Source organism: Bidens hawaiensis, unplaced genomic scaffold (genome assembly GCF_021521415.1).
Source record: "Bidens hawaiensis isolate Kalapana, Puna unplaced genomic scaffold, B.hawaiensis_p1.1 tig00025182_1, whole genome shotgun sequence".
In the NCBI taxonomy this organism is placed as follows: domain Eukaryota; kingdom Viridiplantae; phylum Streptophyta; class Magnoliopsida; order Asterales; family Asteraceae; genus Bidens; species Bidens hawaiensis.
Window position 1 is genome coordinate 81,921 of NW_027494006.1, and position 15,752 is coordinate 97,672.

Below are 15,752 nucleotides of genomic sequence, written 5' to 3' on the forward strand. Positions count from 1 at the left end.
AGAAGATATAACGTTCGTTTGTATGGACCGATGTACTTACGAGCCTTGATCGTTACAAAGTCCGATGCTATGGCATCGAGCCTGTTCCTGGAGAAGAAAGTCAATTTATTGCTTATGTAGCTTACCCATTAGACCTTTTTGAAGAAGGTTCTGTTACTAACATGTTTACTTCCATTGTAGGTAATGTATTTGGGTTCAAAGCCCTGCGTGCTCTACGTCTGGAAGATTTGCGCATTCCTACTGCGTATGTTAAAACTTTCGACGGTCCGCCTCATGGTATCCAAGTTGAGAGAGATAAATTGAACAAGTATGGTCGTCCCCATGCTGTGTATTATCGACAATTTCTACATAAGGCGGTAAGATGATATCTTGAGCAGTTACATATCCAGGGCCCCTGACACAAATAGACGCCTCACAAGTTCCATAGAGATTACTTCTCAATTTTATTTCTTTCAAATTCATTAAAATTTCATGTACTGATTCTTGAATACCCATTATGGTAGAATATTCGTGTGAGATTTTCTCAGATTTTGCGCGTGTGATACATGTTCCTTCGATTTCTCCAAGCAAAGCTCTTCGCATCGCAATGCCTATTGTGTCTGCTTGACCTTTCATAAGTGGAGAGAAGAGCTAAAAGTTAATGAAACTCTTTATGAAGCAAAACAATTTGGGTTTGAGATTAGGGTGGATGATTTGAATGAGATAATTATTTATAGAAGAAAATTATAGTGAATAATGTTATGGGATATTAAAATAATACATATTAAAATTTATGATCATTAGATTAATGAAGGATCATTAATGTGAGGATCATTATATTTTATTGAAGATGTGATATGTCTATTATTAACATCAAACTAATAGACTATAATTAACAGTTCTACTTAAACAAAAAATAAATCACCTTTGGGAAATTTAAAATTTATTTAAGTATATAACACATCACCTTTGGACAGAAGTGAGACAATTATTTTAATTATGCACAAGTTAACTTTGCTGGATATAAATGTAACACATCACATTTGGGCAGAAATGAACATTTAAATCATGTAAGCAAAATTAACAAAGCTTTGTAGTTAGACTTGAATGAGGAGTAGATGTAACACATCACCTTTGGGCTGAAGTGACACATTAAAATTCATTCAAGTAAAGCTTTTATGTTTTGTAAAAGGTTTTTAAGTTTTAAGTATTTACAGAATATTTAATTAGTTAATAATAACCTGTTTAGATTAGAAAAGTTTTGGTTTTTGGTTTTGTAATGAGTTCTCGATTCTAGTAATGAGTTCTCTGTCAAATTATGAGTTCTCGGTTTTTTTTAATTGGGTTTTCGGTTTTTAATAAGTTTTCTGTTTTTAATGGGATCTCGGTTTTAATGAGATTTCGATTTTGATGAAATCTCAGTTTGACCGAGATTTCGATAAGCATTAAAATTCAAAAATTATTTAAGGTAATAATATTTTGGTTCAAATTGTTAAAGATTAATTTTATCTCCAAGATTTGTTTAATTTTGAAATTTATATTCTTAATAATTATTCAGATTTCAAAAAAATCTTTGGAGATTTGTTTTTCAATTATTTTAGGAAAAACACAATCATAATCTAAATTTTAACCAAAATATGTATTATTTTTGAAAAAACTCATGATGAACACGAAGAACATCACCGAAAAACCATAAATTTTAAACAGGTTTTTTAATGTGAAATCGGGTTCTAAAGATTTAAACAGTTTATTTATAAACCGATTTCAGTGAGTACAAGCATAAAAAAATCAAAATTAGGTTTTATCAAGACTTTAGATTCAAGTCTTCCGATTTAAATCCAGATTTAATGGAAAACCATGAAGAACCGTTTAAACAACATCGCTCATGATACCACATGTTGATCAATTTCTCATGGTGATAATGGAAAACATGAATAATATGATAAACCTATAATTATATGTGTATCTGTTTACAGCATGGAGAGTAGTAATCGCAAAAGAGAATGATGTAGATGACATGGTTGTCAGCTTGGTCGAGTTCCCCTTTAGGATGTATAGTTAAGGATGGTGTTAGAGTTCTTGAGAGGAACCCGGTTTAGGAGAGAGGAGGCACACAAATTGTATGTGTGTGAGATTGAGTTATGATGTCATTATTCTCTCTATATATACACTCAAGGGGAAACCCTTTATTAGTTAATTATATGTAATATGGCCCATCAACAATTACCAAACTAATATATAATAAGGTATAGTTAATATTTTAATCTATTATAATATAAATGATTATAATGACCATATATAAATATATATTATTATATATTATTCTTACATGATGTCATCGGGTTTTTAAATAAACAAAATGGATTGATTGTTTGTTGTTTGATTGAATCGACCCAAAATGGAAATCAAACAACAGACCAAGGAGCTATTAATAGATTTAGAAGTGGACCGACTTTAAGCTTATATGCGGTCTAATTCCCATTTCATAATCAAAGGGCTTACGTAGAAAAAAGAAAGGGCGGGGGGTATGATTCTCTTCCCGGTGGGCCCTACTCACCGCTAGAATGCTTGAATGTGGCAGATTCTTCAAGCCAAAGCCACCGCTCAAATTAAGAAAACAAGTTTTTTTAACTCTAGTATACTCGTCGGCCAATGTCTAGTTTGTAAAAACAATTAATTATATTGTTTTAACTATAAAATAAACATTCCATCTAATCATTTTTCTCATATAAAACTTCAAATTCTTTACTTTTGATTTTCCAATAATAGACCCAAACAACTCACAAAACCCATTCCCATAATGAAGGGTACCGACCAACACACGACCCACCTCTTAGTCCTGACATTCTTACGGAACCAGCAAAACGACATATATCGGTATTGGGTTCACAATAATTACTTGATTCATAACCAATGTTTGATTAATAATCTCCATAGCCAATATAACCGAGTCGCAACCCGAGTAAAAACATTTAATAAAATTATTTAATAATATCACTTATGGTGTAGTTATATTATTTATTAGCAAATTAAAGAGTCATTGTGACATGGTTATTTAATAGGAGAGGGATTTGGAAAATCAAAATCTAAACTTTTATTAGAAATTGACACGTAACATCTAATCTATTTATTATAATAGAAGACTACTTAATTTTGTCACTTGTCAATCTCATAGTCTTTCTCATCTTTTTTTCAACTTATTTTTACTATATGGTCCCTTAACTTTAAGCAATTTCAATATATGAATTCAAGTTTATTTTTATTAATGGTAAATTCCAATCGATTCATTCATTAACATTAATGGTGAAATAATTTTTTTTTTTTGCAACATTGAATTTGCAGGCATGTTAGAACAAAATTTTCAAGTCACATGTAATTACAAATTAAAGAAAATAAAGGCGTATTATTGTCTAAGAATTTGGATTTATTTGGTAATAAACTACAAATTGTTTTTAAACTGGTATTCGAGCAATAGTGCATAATATTTTACATAAGATTGGTTTCAGATTTTGATTTAAAATTTTCTCGTATGCATTTGAACCAGGAAAATGTGTACTTTTTTTTAATTTTCTCCGAACATTTTATATAAATATTGCATACATGAAGAATACTGACGGGTGGTCCATTGGACAACCCTTAAGTGATTTAAGACCGTTAATAATCATGCGTTTAAATGATTTATCTTGTTGAATTAGATAACTACGTTTACTTGTATAATTGCATGTAGGAGAAGATAGAAAATGGAATTACGAGAACGTGGACGAAAACGGTGAAGAAAGCAGAGTGTAACGAGAAAGATATGAAGAAAACAAGAAAATGAGAAACGGTCGGGACCGTGGACCATGGTCCAACTGATCAAAAACGACAATTTACACCGTACCGTGGCGTTCTGGAGACCGTGGAGACCACCGTGGGCCACGGTGATAACCGTGGGCCACGATGCGGAGCTGTAAATGCCGAAAATACTTGTTTTTATTCCGTTTTTGGGTATCTTTTCATCTATCTAACACTTTGGACGACCTAGGGGCGATTTTTGGGTCCAAGAACAATTGTTTGGTGATTCCAATTGTTGATTTGGTTCGTATGATTACTATAATCGAAGGGATGATGAACCGGATCATGCTTGGCTAATTCTCTTTGTGTTTTCCCTCGAATTGTAAGGTTTTCTAATTGGATATTGGTTAATCGTTTATGTTATTGGTGAGATAGTATTCTGATCATATGATTATTTTGCTATGGTGATTGTGTGTTTGTTTTGTAATTGTTAGTATGGTATAAATTCGTGTTCTTGTCTATCCGTTCTTGGCCATAGGCAATCGAGATTTAGTAGAAGAGAATTAGGGTTAACAATACTAAACTGATTTTTGAGTGACAACCTTACGTTTTTGTAATCCAAGTACTTAGTCATCTCTTATCACATCCAAACGCATTTTCACGAACTATAATTGTGTAGTTCATCTCATAAGTAAACATTAACTTTATCAACATTGGAAACCTGAAATCGAGAGAGAGCATTTTTTCTTATATTGTTTAAAACTCGTTTATTATTTTAGTTATTTTTGCTAATCAAAACTAAACAACCAACTCTTTGAATTTACTTTTTGCACTCAGTTTAATTTAGATAAATAAAAAAACTACTTGGTAACACAATTTCCACAAATTCCCTGTGTTCGATACCCGCTTATCGCTATCTAATAGTTGTAATCAGTTTATTTTTGAGTGAGTCTTCGACCTCACGTCAAATACCTATTACATAAATCTTGGTGTTTAGTTTTAATTAATGCTTTGACTTTTTTACGTAATATAAAGGGTTTTAGCAATAAAAAAATTAATATTTAGCTTTCAATATTTTCTTTCATAACTCATACCAAAATATTTCAAAACATATATTTTATGACTTGATTTATGTGTTTTTATACATTTAAATATATTTAATTTAATATGCATTATAATACACATTACTTAATTTAAAGCATTCAAATTCAAAATATCAAACCAAAAAATCCATTTCAATCCCACTATTTTCACTTTCTATTAAATCATTTAGCATATAGAAACCTAGATTCATAGAATATCGTTTTTGTTAGGTTTTTACATAATTTTAATATTATATTAACTTATTAATTTTATTTTTATACAAATACAACGGCTTGGGGTTATGTTAGTGTTTTCTGTTGGTTATTACATAATTAAAGTGTTTATTATGGTCTAAATTTTAAAAAATTATAGTTATAACATTTAATATTCAAATATGTTGTAAAAATTCATTAAGATTCACACCTTAATTATAATGTAACTTAATAGAAATATTTATTATTTTTCTTATATTTGTAATGATCATGTTCCTCATTACATTTCAAGGATATTCCATTTTCATATTAATTGTAAAAAAATAGTTAATCAGGTTAAAAATCATTTACCATGCTTTCATAAAATCGGAAATCTTTGCTTATTATTAATTTCGTTTTTCTTTATAAGTTGTTAATATATATATATATATATATATATATATATATATATATTGATTAATTAAGTATTCCAACATCTTTCCATAATATGCTGCTTGAGTATACAACTTTTAATTGTAGAATATAAAATCAACTAAAAATTTGTCATACACTGAATATTAATGACAACAAATTTATCATGATCAATCAGTTTCAGATTCTAAAGGTTTAAAGGATGATCATCAAAGTTCAGGAAATCTATTTTTTGGATAATCATGAACTGATGATCTCAAATGACATAATATTAATTGTTTAAAATGTAAGATATTTTATGTGTATGCGTATTTTTTTTGTTAGTTTCATGGATATATTTATCATTGTTTAGGGTTGGTAATTTGGTATGTACTTGAAAAAACCTTATTTGTCACACGGGTAACTATATGTGGCTACATCAATAGTTACAAGCAAACTTATATGTTACCTTATCAAGAATTACAAGCAAACATGGACTAAAGATTTTTATTTTTGATAAAACAGTGTATACCCACCAATACAACAAATGTAGTGAAAAAGGAAATTTTTACTTATTTATAACATATTTGTGTAACCTTATTTATATAATTTTTACAATTTTAATGCAAATTGTAATTGTATTGATAATATATCATCATTTTGTTAACTGAATTTTACTTAATAGCTAGAGCCTAGAGTTTAAAATTTTCATCAATTACCCATGTAATACACGTGACTCAAACTAGTATTTAATATGAGAGAGTAAACACCCATGAGAGCTTGCACAAACATATCAAATATAAAAAAACTAGCTTTTGAACTTGTGTATTACACGGGATTTGTCAAATAATAAAAATAAATTAGATCCTTTATATCAATTGTGATTCTCAAAATATTTATAAATTAATTTAATGTAGATTTAATGGAAAAAAACAAATAGGTGGTTAACAAAAAATACTAAAATAGCATGGTTTAATGGAAAAGTCAAGAAATTTTTAAAAAAAAGTACTAAAGTTGTGTAATTGGTCAAACATCTAGTATGAAAATGAAACTTAATTCAATAATGAATAAATCCACATTATGTTATAACCCACTTGACAAAATGGTTTTGACCCATGACCTATAAATAGCTAGAATGAGATGAGAGATTAGGAATTAAAAGAAATGTAGGCTTGACACCTAAAATTCAATATTTTCTTTTATTAGTATTGTAAGATGTTAACCGGTCAAAGTTATTGAGCCAACTAATTAAAATATGTCTTATTCAAGATATACAGGCAACAAGATGAAATACCAAATTTGAAGATTCTCTGGATAGTTAAATATGTTGAATGATGGATTAGCAATAACCGTCCAAGTTTCACTACTTGATCTTTGTTAAGATGGACCACAACATGCTTTGAATAATAACTAGTAGTATACACGTATGATGTTGTAGTGACGACAATATGTTTAAACAGATTTTTAGCAATTACAATCTTTTAAACATAAGGTATGATACGGTTTTTTCAAAAATTGAATGTTGCCTTTTGTAGGTTACAATTATTATACGAATCATAAAAACCAAGTTTTATATGATGGAAACTCATTTTGCTGAGCATTTTGACCTGAACCAATCTACTATGGTAGTCATGGTTATTTGGGAAGTCTTTTGAAACTTTCATGCACGACCAAAGATTTAATGTTCACCCATAGGCAAAATTGATACCCAAATTCGTTTTACTATAATTATTATGACACAAACCAAAACCTATTTTTTTAAAAAGATGAATCGAACTCATCATGCTTATAACATGTTTTAACCAGAATCAAAGTTGATAATTTATTTTTAATGTCCCAAACTCATTTTACTAATTACCCATCTTAATCTGAACAAAACTTGATTTTTTTTATAATGACTTAAACATGTTTGGCTTACATCCCATCATAATTCGAACGCATTTTAACATATCAAAGTCCTCGATCGTTAACCCGAAAAAATAAAAATATTAAAAAAATAATTGAAACTTATTTTGCTTGGCATTTTGACATGAACCAAATCTACTATGTTAGTTACGCTTATTTGGGAGTCTTTTGAAACCTCAAGAAACGACCAAATATTAAATGTCAACCCAGAGCCAAAATTGATATGTTCTTAAAGGAAAATTGGATTTTAATAATCCCAACTTAATGCAGTTGGCCGATCATAATCCCAACTTTGAAAATATTGTCACTGGTCCCAACTTTCACACTATTTGTTTTCATTGAACCTCCGTTAAAAAAATTTTAACGACGTTAAGTTTTTTTCAAATTTCAAATTGATGTTTTAGGCTTTTGATCGGAATGAGAATACGAATCGATTGATGTAAAACTTAACTCGAAACGGTGCTTCAAACAACTTCATTATTTGTTAATTAAGAGTTTAAACACGGGAATTAAAGCATCTTTTAGTCGTTTGTACAACCATTTGGAGGTAAGTTTTACATCAATCAAATTGTATCCTCATTCCGATCAAAAACCCCAAAATATCAGTTTGAAATTTAAAAAACTTAACATCGTTAAATTTTTTTTAATGAAGGTTCAATGAAAACAATAGTGTGAAAGTTGGGACCGGTGACAGCTATTTTTAAAGTTAGGATTATTATCGGCCAACTGCATTAAGTTGTGATTATTAAAATCCAATTTGTCTTTCTTATAACCTGGATTTATTTTGCATATAATTATTTTGATGCAAAGAAAAACCGTTTTTTAATATGAATCGAACTCATTATGCTTATAACATGTTTTAACCAAAACCAAAAATGACAACTTTTTTTTTCTTAAATGACTCAAACTCATTTTACTTATTGCCTGTTTTGCCTAACCAAGATTTTTTTAAACTTTTTTCTTTTAATGACCTAAACTCATTTGGTTTACATCCAATTATAACTTGAAGACGTTTTGACCTGCCAAAGTCCTCAATCTTTGACCCGTAACAATAAAAGTATTTTAAAGAAAATGATCAAAACTCATTTTGATGGCATTTTGACTTTAACCAAAATTGGTAAAAAAATTTTAAAATGACATGAAATCATTTTGGTTATAAGTTTATAACATGCGCACCAATATTCTTACATTGGAACGTCGACAAAAATAAACACGTCGTGATTGTATGTTTGAAATTTATTAAAACGTATTATATTTAAAGATATAAATAAAAAAAGAAAAAAAAATATGTGGGTAAACTTAAGGGGATGGAAGAGTAATTATTTGTTAAATTTACAGAAGTTAAGTATAGTTGAAGGGTTGAATTTGTAATTATATTTTAGGTTCATAATTGCATATTTAAGTTGTACTCTTATGTTTAATTGACATGTACATTATAATCAACACCTCAAAATGAAATAAAATTTACATTGAAACGTCAACAAAAATAAGCATATTGTAACGGTAAGTTCGTTTTTGTTTAAAACACAGTATATCAAAAAATATTGAAGAAATAAAAAAATTACATGAATTTGTCAATTTAATGAGTTTATGTGTAAGTACTTTACAAATTAACAAAGTTGTATTGAAGTTGAATGATCATTTTTGTAACTATTTTCGAAAGTAAACATTCTTAACAGATGTTAAAAATACTATATTGCCCTCAAATTTTCAAAATTTTATACATTAATGATTTTATTTTATGCAATAGTGATTGTACCTCTTAAAATTTAAAAAGTCATTTACTCATTTTTATATATAGATATAGATATAAATAAGCATGTGAAGTTGCACGAGTAATATTTATAAAAAACAAGGTTTTGGACCCGCGCTTCGCTGCGGAGGCGTGTACTTGAGAGAAAACAGCCAGCACTGATGAAACATTAACTCCTTTGCATTGAAAAGTTAAAGACGACGAAAACTAACTCAAGGATAAAGACGACGAAAATAAACAATTCCTTGAAGATTTTGTATTTAAACTTTTGTAATTTGTGAAATTAAACAACTTTATACCATATTTAATATCTTGTAAAAATAAAATTTTGCAATTTGCGGATATGTAACATATTTAGCAAACATACACGCAAATTTCAAGATTATAACAAACACAATCTCAATGAAACTATCCTATAGAATATATATAAAAAAAAACTAATTTTGCTACACTCAATAAAGCCACCACGGCTCACCCGCCACCACCGGTTCTAAACTGTAAAACCGAAAAGGATAGGCAATAAGCTCAGATACATAATCATCATAGCCGCATTCAACTAAACCGACTGAAGAAACACTAATCGACCCCGGGCGGATTACGGATAATCTGGGGGTTAAATAGATGTTTCCCACGAGGGGTTAGGTCCGGCAAAGATGGTTCTTCTGATGACCTGCAAAACAGACACCGTTAGCTCGTCACTGAGAAGGGGGGTACCTCCTTGTGACCACCCTCCGGCGTGAGAATCAGACTAGATTGCTCTTGAATATAAGTGTATATTAAGAGAATGACTAGAGCAGATATCAGGTAATATATCAAGATATGAGATATGAGATAAGATACAAGATGATCATACCATTCCAAGGTGTTGGAGTATTTATAGCCGAAGGTAGGTTTCCAAGAAGGTACAGCCGGCTGAATAGTGTTCCTGTTCTGCCAACTGTGGGCTACGCACATGCCATGCTGGGGGTTGGTGGATAGGCAGCGACTGATAGTGACCAGGCCGGCTGTGTACTATTCCTGTTCCACCAACTGCAGGCCATGCACGTCCTCCAACAGGTTGGTGAGTAGGCAGCGGCTAATAGTGACATACAGTACAAGAGCGTGCTGCTCGTCATACTGTTGTCAGTGAGCTGTCGTATCCTTGGTCAGATCTTTTGTCCATACCTCGTCAGGCACAGTACAAAAGATCCTCTAGTATCGTACGGACTGGCTCATTTGGGCGGGAGTTCTCCCGGCTTTGTGCGGGAGTGTTCCCGGCTTGCTCACTCCTTCTTCAGGTGACATTACTGAATTATTATTAAGAGTTAAGTGCCTTGTGCGTGTAGCTTTGCTGCGCAGGTAGCCTTCCCTGATGGCTTGTATCCGCAGCTGCGGGAACAGGCGGAATACTTCACCATTGGGAGGCTTTTCCTGCGGGAACAGCTTGCGTACTGCGCGTAAGGACGTCACGTCTCTGAGCATGGTGGGTCCTACGGATCCAGTTGGTTTCTGCGCAGACGTCCCTCTTAATGGTGAGTCTTGCGGGTCCAACTGGGCTCTGCTGGGACCTACCTCTTCAAGTCCCCCCAGTCCAATGTTCTTCTCATGAATTTAATAAGTGAGGTGAACTTTTGGACTTTAAGCAAAGGGTTTTGAAAAGGGTTTAGTTTTAAGGTTTTCCATGGGGATTCTTCCCGCGGAAGTCCTGATGTCACGTGCAGAAATTCCCGACTTTCCTGCTTGATCTTTGGGTATGATGCGGGTAGGTCTGTAACCTCCTCGCAAGTCAGGAGCGTTGAGTCCCGTTTGTGTAGATTCTCCCTGAGGTTTTGGTAGTTTTGAACATAGTGATCAATTATATTTAAACAACCAATTCCATCTTGGAGCTTCAAACAATCTAGTTCTCGACGTTCCCGCTATGCGGGGATGTTATTCCCGTTTCCGCAAGCATGGCCCGGAAGATCCTTCTTGGTTTCAATTCCCTGCTAAGTGCTAGGTATGTGAAGGGTTTCGCCTTGACACTGTACCCGCACTCGTCTTATAGTTACTTTACTTCCAAGGTATTCCTGGCTTCAATTCCCTGCGGGTGCTTAGTATGTGAAGGATTTTTCCTTGACACTGTACTCGCACCCGTCTTATGGTTACTTGGTTGCCGAGGTATTCTTGGCTTCAATTCCCTGGAGGTGCTAAGTATGTGAAGGGTTTTGCCTTAACACTGTACTCGCACCTGTCTTATAGTTACTTGGTTGCCAAGGTAAGGGGTATTTTCCCGCTTACTTTTGAATCTTTTTGAAATTCGAAGAGTTGGTGAAAGGATTAGAACAGTCCAAACTGTTGAAACGTCGTCCGACGGTTTCTTCTGACAGTGTCAGGACGTGCAGGAAGTTATGGCGACGTGACAGTATATGGTCATTCCAGGCGATTTTTCGGGCGCGTGGCCGCGAAATTAATGGCACGCGTCCTTTCAACAGCTGTTGCCAGCTTGCTCTTTGCCACGTGTCATAGTTTCATTGCACCTGCGATTTCTCTCTCTTCCGCATTAAATTCATCGCATTTATTGCGATGAGTATATAAAGGGGGAGAGGGTCCTTTGTAATCCACACTTTCACTTCTATCTTCTCCTTCTAAGCGATTTCCGGCGAATATTCTCTGAAATCGTTGCCTTTCATCCTTCCAGAATGTCTTCTTTTGCCGAGGAGTCTGACGTGTTCGTCGAGAATCCGTCGTCCACTTCCGATAAGGATGACAAGAGTACTGCTGGCGAGTGCCAGTGTGCTTTTCCGGCCGACCTCTATCAGTACGTCGTCCGGAAGTTCATGCTCGAGCCGTTCGAGCCTGAGTTTCCGGAGGCACACCAGACGGTGTACGATGCCCCCAAGGGCAAGATAGGGGTGTACGCTGCATTCTTCGTTTATGGGAATCTCAGGTTCCCATTGACGAAGTTTGTATACCGTGTCTTGGAGAGGCACGGTGTGCATCTGACGGAGGTACACCCGATGGCGATCGCCAAGATCCGCCACTTTGAGTGGGTGTGCCTTATTCTGGGCGTGGAGCCCCATGTAGATCGGTTGATGATCTTCTACTCCTGGAGGTGCATCCAGGGGTGGTACACCTTGGTCAATCGGATCAAGGGTTTGAAGATCTGCGCCACCGAGCGCAGTCTTCGGTCGTGGAAGCGGGAGTTTTTTTATATCTTCGCTCGCGTCGTCCCCCTTGCGATGACGTTTAAGAATGGGAGAGCACTCCCCGCCCTTCACGCCCTCAACTACCAGGAGGCGGAGTGGTTCGCCAAGATCTCCCGGGTCCAGACTCCGGTGTACCGCTTTGCGGAGTCCGGGATGGTGATGCTCGGGATGAGCCGGGTGTGGAAGGAGGCGTCACAGGTTCCCATCGTCCTCGAATATGGTTTGAACTCTGTCCCTTACGGTATGCTCTGTCTTCTTTGTTGATATAGGTTTTTCTTCTAACTGTTTCTTTTTTTATTTCAGAGGGAAACGACTTGCAGTCGCTCCTGCATCCGCGGGAGGCTGATGGTCCCGCTCGGATGGGTACTCGTGCTCTCGATGAGAACGAGCTGCCCATCTTGGAGCAAACCAGGGATCGGTTTGCGGAGGTCTACCCGCCAGGCCACCCCATTCTGAGCGCCACGCGGCCAGGTAAGGAGTTATTCAACCCTCGACCTCTCAATGCTGAAACCTCTGCTGGAATTCCTCTAATCTTGTCATCTTCTGATGAGGAATCCGCAGATGGTCCTCCGTTGCTGCGGAAAAAGAAGGCCACTGGCGCGAAGGGCAAGGCGAAGGTTGCCTCCACCGCCGATCCGGTTGTCCGGTCTGACTCGGAAACCCAGAGCGAGGAGGCGGCGGGGAACCCTGGTGGTAGTGAGACCACTGTTCCGGAGGTTGAGACGGCTGTCACCTCCGGGCAGCCCAGTGTGACGTTGAGCGGCGTGAAGAGGCCGGCTCCATCGGGTTCGTCCCCGCCTGTCAGAACCTTTAGGCTCAAGAAAACCCGTAAGTATAATCTTCCTTTACTTTAACTGCATAGCTTTCCACCATTATACTTATATCTTCTTTGTGCAGGCGTGGATGCTACCGCATTCCAGGGTGGAGCGGGGAGGAGCACCTCCGGACCCATGACGGTAGGTTTGGTCAACCTACCTGAGGCGATGACCCAGGCGTCTGCGCCTGCTTCAGTTGGTTCAGTTGCTCACCCGGTTGACCCAACTGTTCCAACTGTGATGACATCTCCGCCGGCTGTCAGTGCCATATTTACTGATTCCTTCACTGAGCCGGCGGTGAATGTTACAGTGGATTCTTCCGCAGCCGCGGCCGCGGTTGTGAGTTCACCTCCGGTGAGTTCACCTCCGCCGGTTTCTACCACGGCGGCCTCCGCTATGCCTCCTCCGGCGCCCGCGACTACGGCCGGTCCTTCAGGTATGTCCGGGGTTGGGGCGTCAAGCCAATCTTTGCCTCCTTCCCATCTGCCTGACCTCTTGGATGGATATCCGCTAGGTTCGGGTGATGGGTTTGGCGGCTACAGGCCTGTCGTCGACCCTACAGGTGCGTAGGGTTATTTTGGCCTTTATTTTATATACATATATATACACATATATATATCATCTTTTCCTAACTGCTTTTTGCTTTTGCAGTGTCGGATTCCAATGAAGTGTATGTTCCATGATGGAACATCCGCTGAGGAACAACCCTTCGGACGCCTGTAGAATGCGTCGAATGGGCGCGCCACGCCGCCCCCGCTGGTGCGCTGGGGGAGGCCATGTCCAGCTACCAGGAGGGTAGGCTGTCGAATGAACTGCGGATTCTCCTTGCCCGGATGCAGCCGCGCGTCGAGTTACTTTGTCGTGAAAACGACAAGTTAAAGACGGCGCGTAGCCTGGAAGTGGCTCAGGCGTGGGCCATCCGGGAGGAGAACAAGAGGCTTGCCGCAGTGGCTGCGGAAAAGGAGAAGGCCTTCCAGGCCCTTGAAGTTGAAGTTCAGGCCCGTCTCGAGGCCCGTTCCAAGGCTGCCCAAGCTGTTAATGAACAGCTTCGGTTGGCTAAGGAAACTGTACGGAACGCAACTGAGAGGGCCACCAAGGCTGAAGCTGTTGCTGAGCCTCTACGCATTGAGAATGAGGAGCTTAAAGCCAAGCTAGAGAGGCTCCAGCAGGCTCATGATGCCTTGGCTATGGAAGACGCCAAGAAGCTCCAAGAGATCTTGGACCAGAGGGGCGTGCTTGACCACACTGAGCGGAAGCTAAAGGGCGTTGAAGAGGCTGCTGCTAAGGAAGTGTTGCTCGCCAACCTTCACAAAAGTGAAGCCGAACGCGCCCGTAACCAAGCTCAAGCCGCCCTCCAGGAGGCTCTGGTTGCCAAGGAATGGCTTCTTCGAGAAGCGTTGTCTCAGGTATGCGTAATTTCATAATATCTTTACGCTTTTCTTTGTAAATAGAAAAGGTTTTGATACTTGTATTTTTTTTTGTAGGTTGTGCATCGAGTCTTCACGGACACATCATACGACGATTCCATGAGCGCAGCCCTCAACGCTTCTCATGAGGATGGGGAAAAGGCCGGCTTCCTGCTTGGTCTAGGGTTCGTTGAGAAAGGCATCCCGCCTTCCAACTTCCCTTTATATGATGTGGATACTGAAGCTGCGTATGACCAAGCAGTGAACCAGTATGCCGCCTTCCCGCATCCGGTGGTGGAGAAGGTGAACGAAGTTGCTGCTGCTGATGATGGGCTAGCCATTCTAAAGACCTTCCTTGAACCGCCAAAGCCAACTGATGGTGCGGGTACAAGTGGGTTTGGAGGGAGTGGTCCTGAAGCTTGAACCTTAAGATCCCTTCCCACTGTTAGGATAGGTTTACATTGTATAGATTTATATTCTTGTAGGCGGGTAATTACCCGGCCATTCTTGTAATGAATTATTATGAAATATAAATCTTTGTGCAGGTAAGACCGCTACTTTCACTGGATGACTTGCTTTATAAACGTTATATGACTTGCTCATGCATACTTTAGTTTAAATTAGCAACTTTCCAAGTGTTTAGAATAAGTTAACCTTTGAGCGTGGTAGATAATAGGTTGAAGTTTTTCTTCCTCCTTCGTGATTGTGCGGGTAAGACCGTCACTTGCACATAGTAGGATGGCTACACTTTACCTATATCTGACCTGCGTGGAGGTTTTCCTCATCTTTTCGTTAGAAATTTTCTAAGTGTTTAGAATAAGTTAACCTTTGAACGTGGTAGATAATAGGTTGAAGTTTTGCTTCCTCCTTCGTGATTGTGCGGGTAAAACCGTCACTTGCACTTGGTAGGATGGCTAAACTTCACCTATATCTGACCTGCGTGGAGGTTTTCCTCATCCTTCCGTTAGAAATTTTCTAAGTATTTTGAATAGGTTAACCGTTCGACGCGTGGTTGTCAATAGGTTAGTTCGGTTTCTTCTATCATGATTTGTGCGGTTAGGACCGGCACTTTCATTTAGTGGGATCACCAAACTTTACCTATGACTGACCTGCGTGAAGGTTTGCCGTTTTTTGTGTTTATGCAGGTTTTGCCGCCGTCCACACGCAACGATTTCTTTACACTTAATTATGCGGTGAAAACCGGCATCAGTGTTTTGAATAAATTAACCGTTCGACGCGCGGTTGTCAATAGGTTAGTTCGGTTTCCTCTA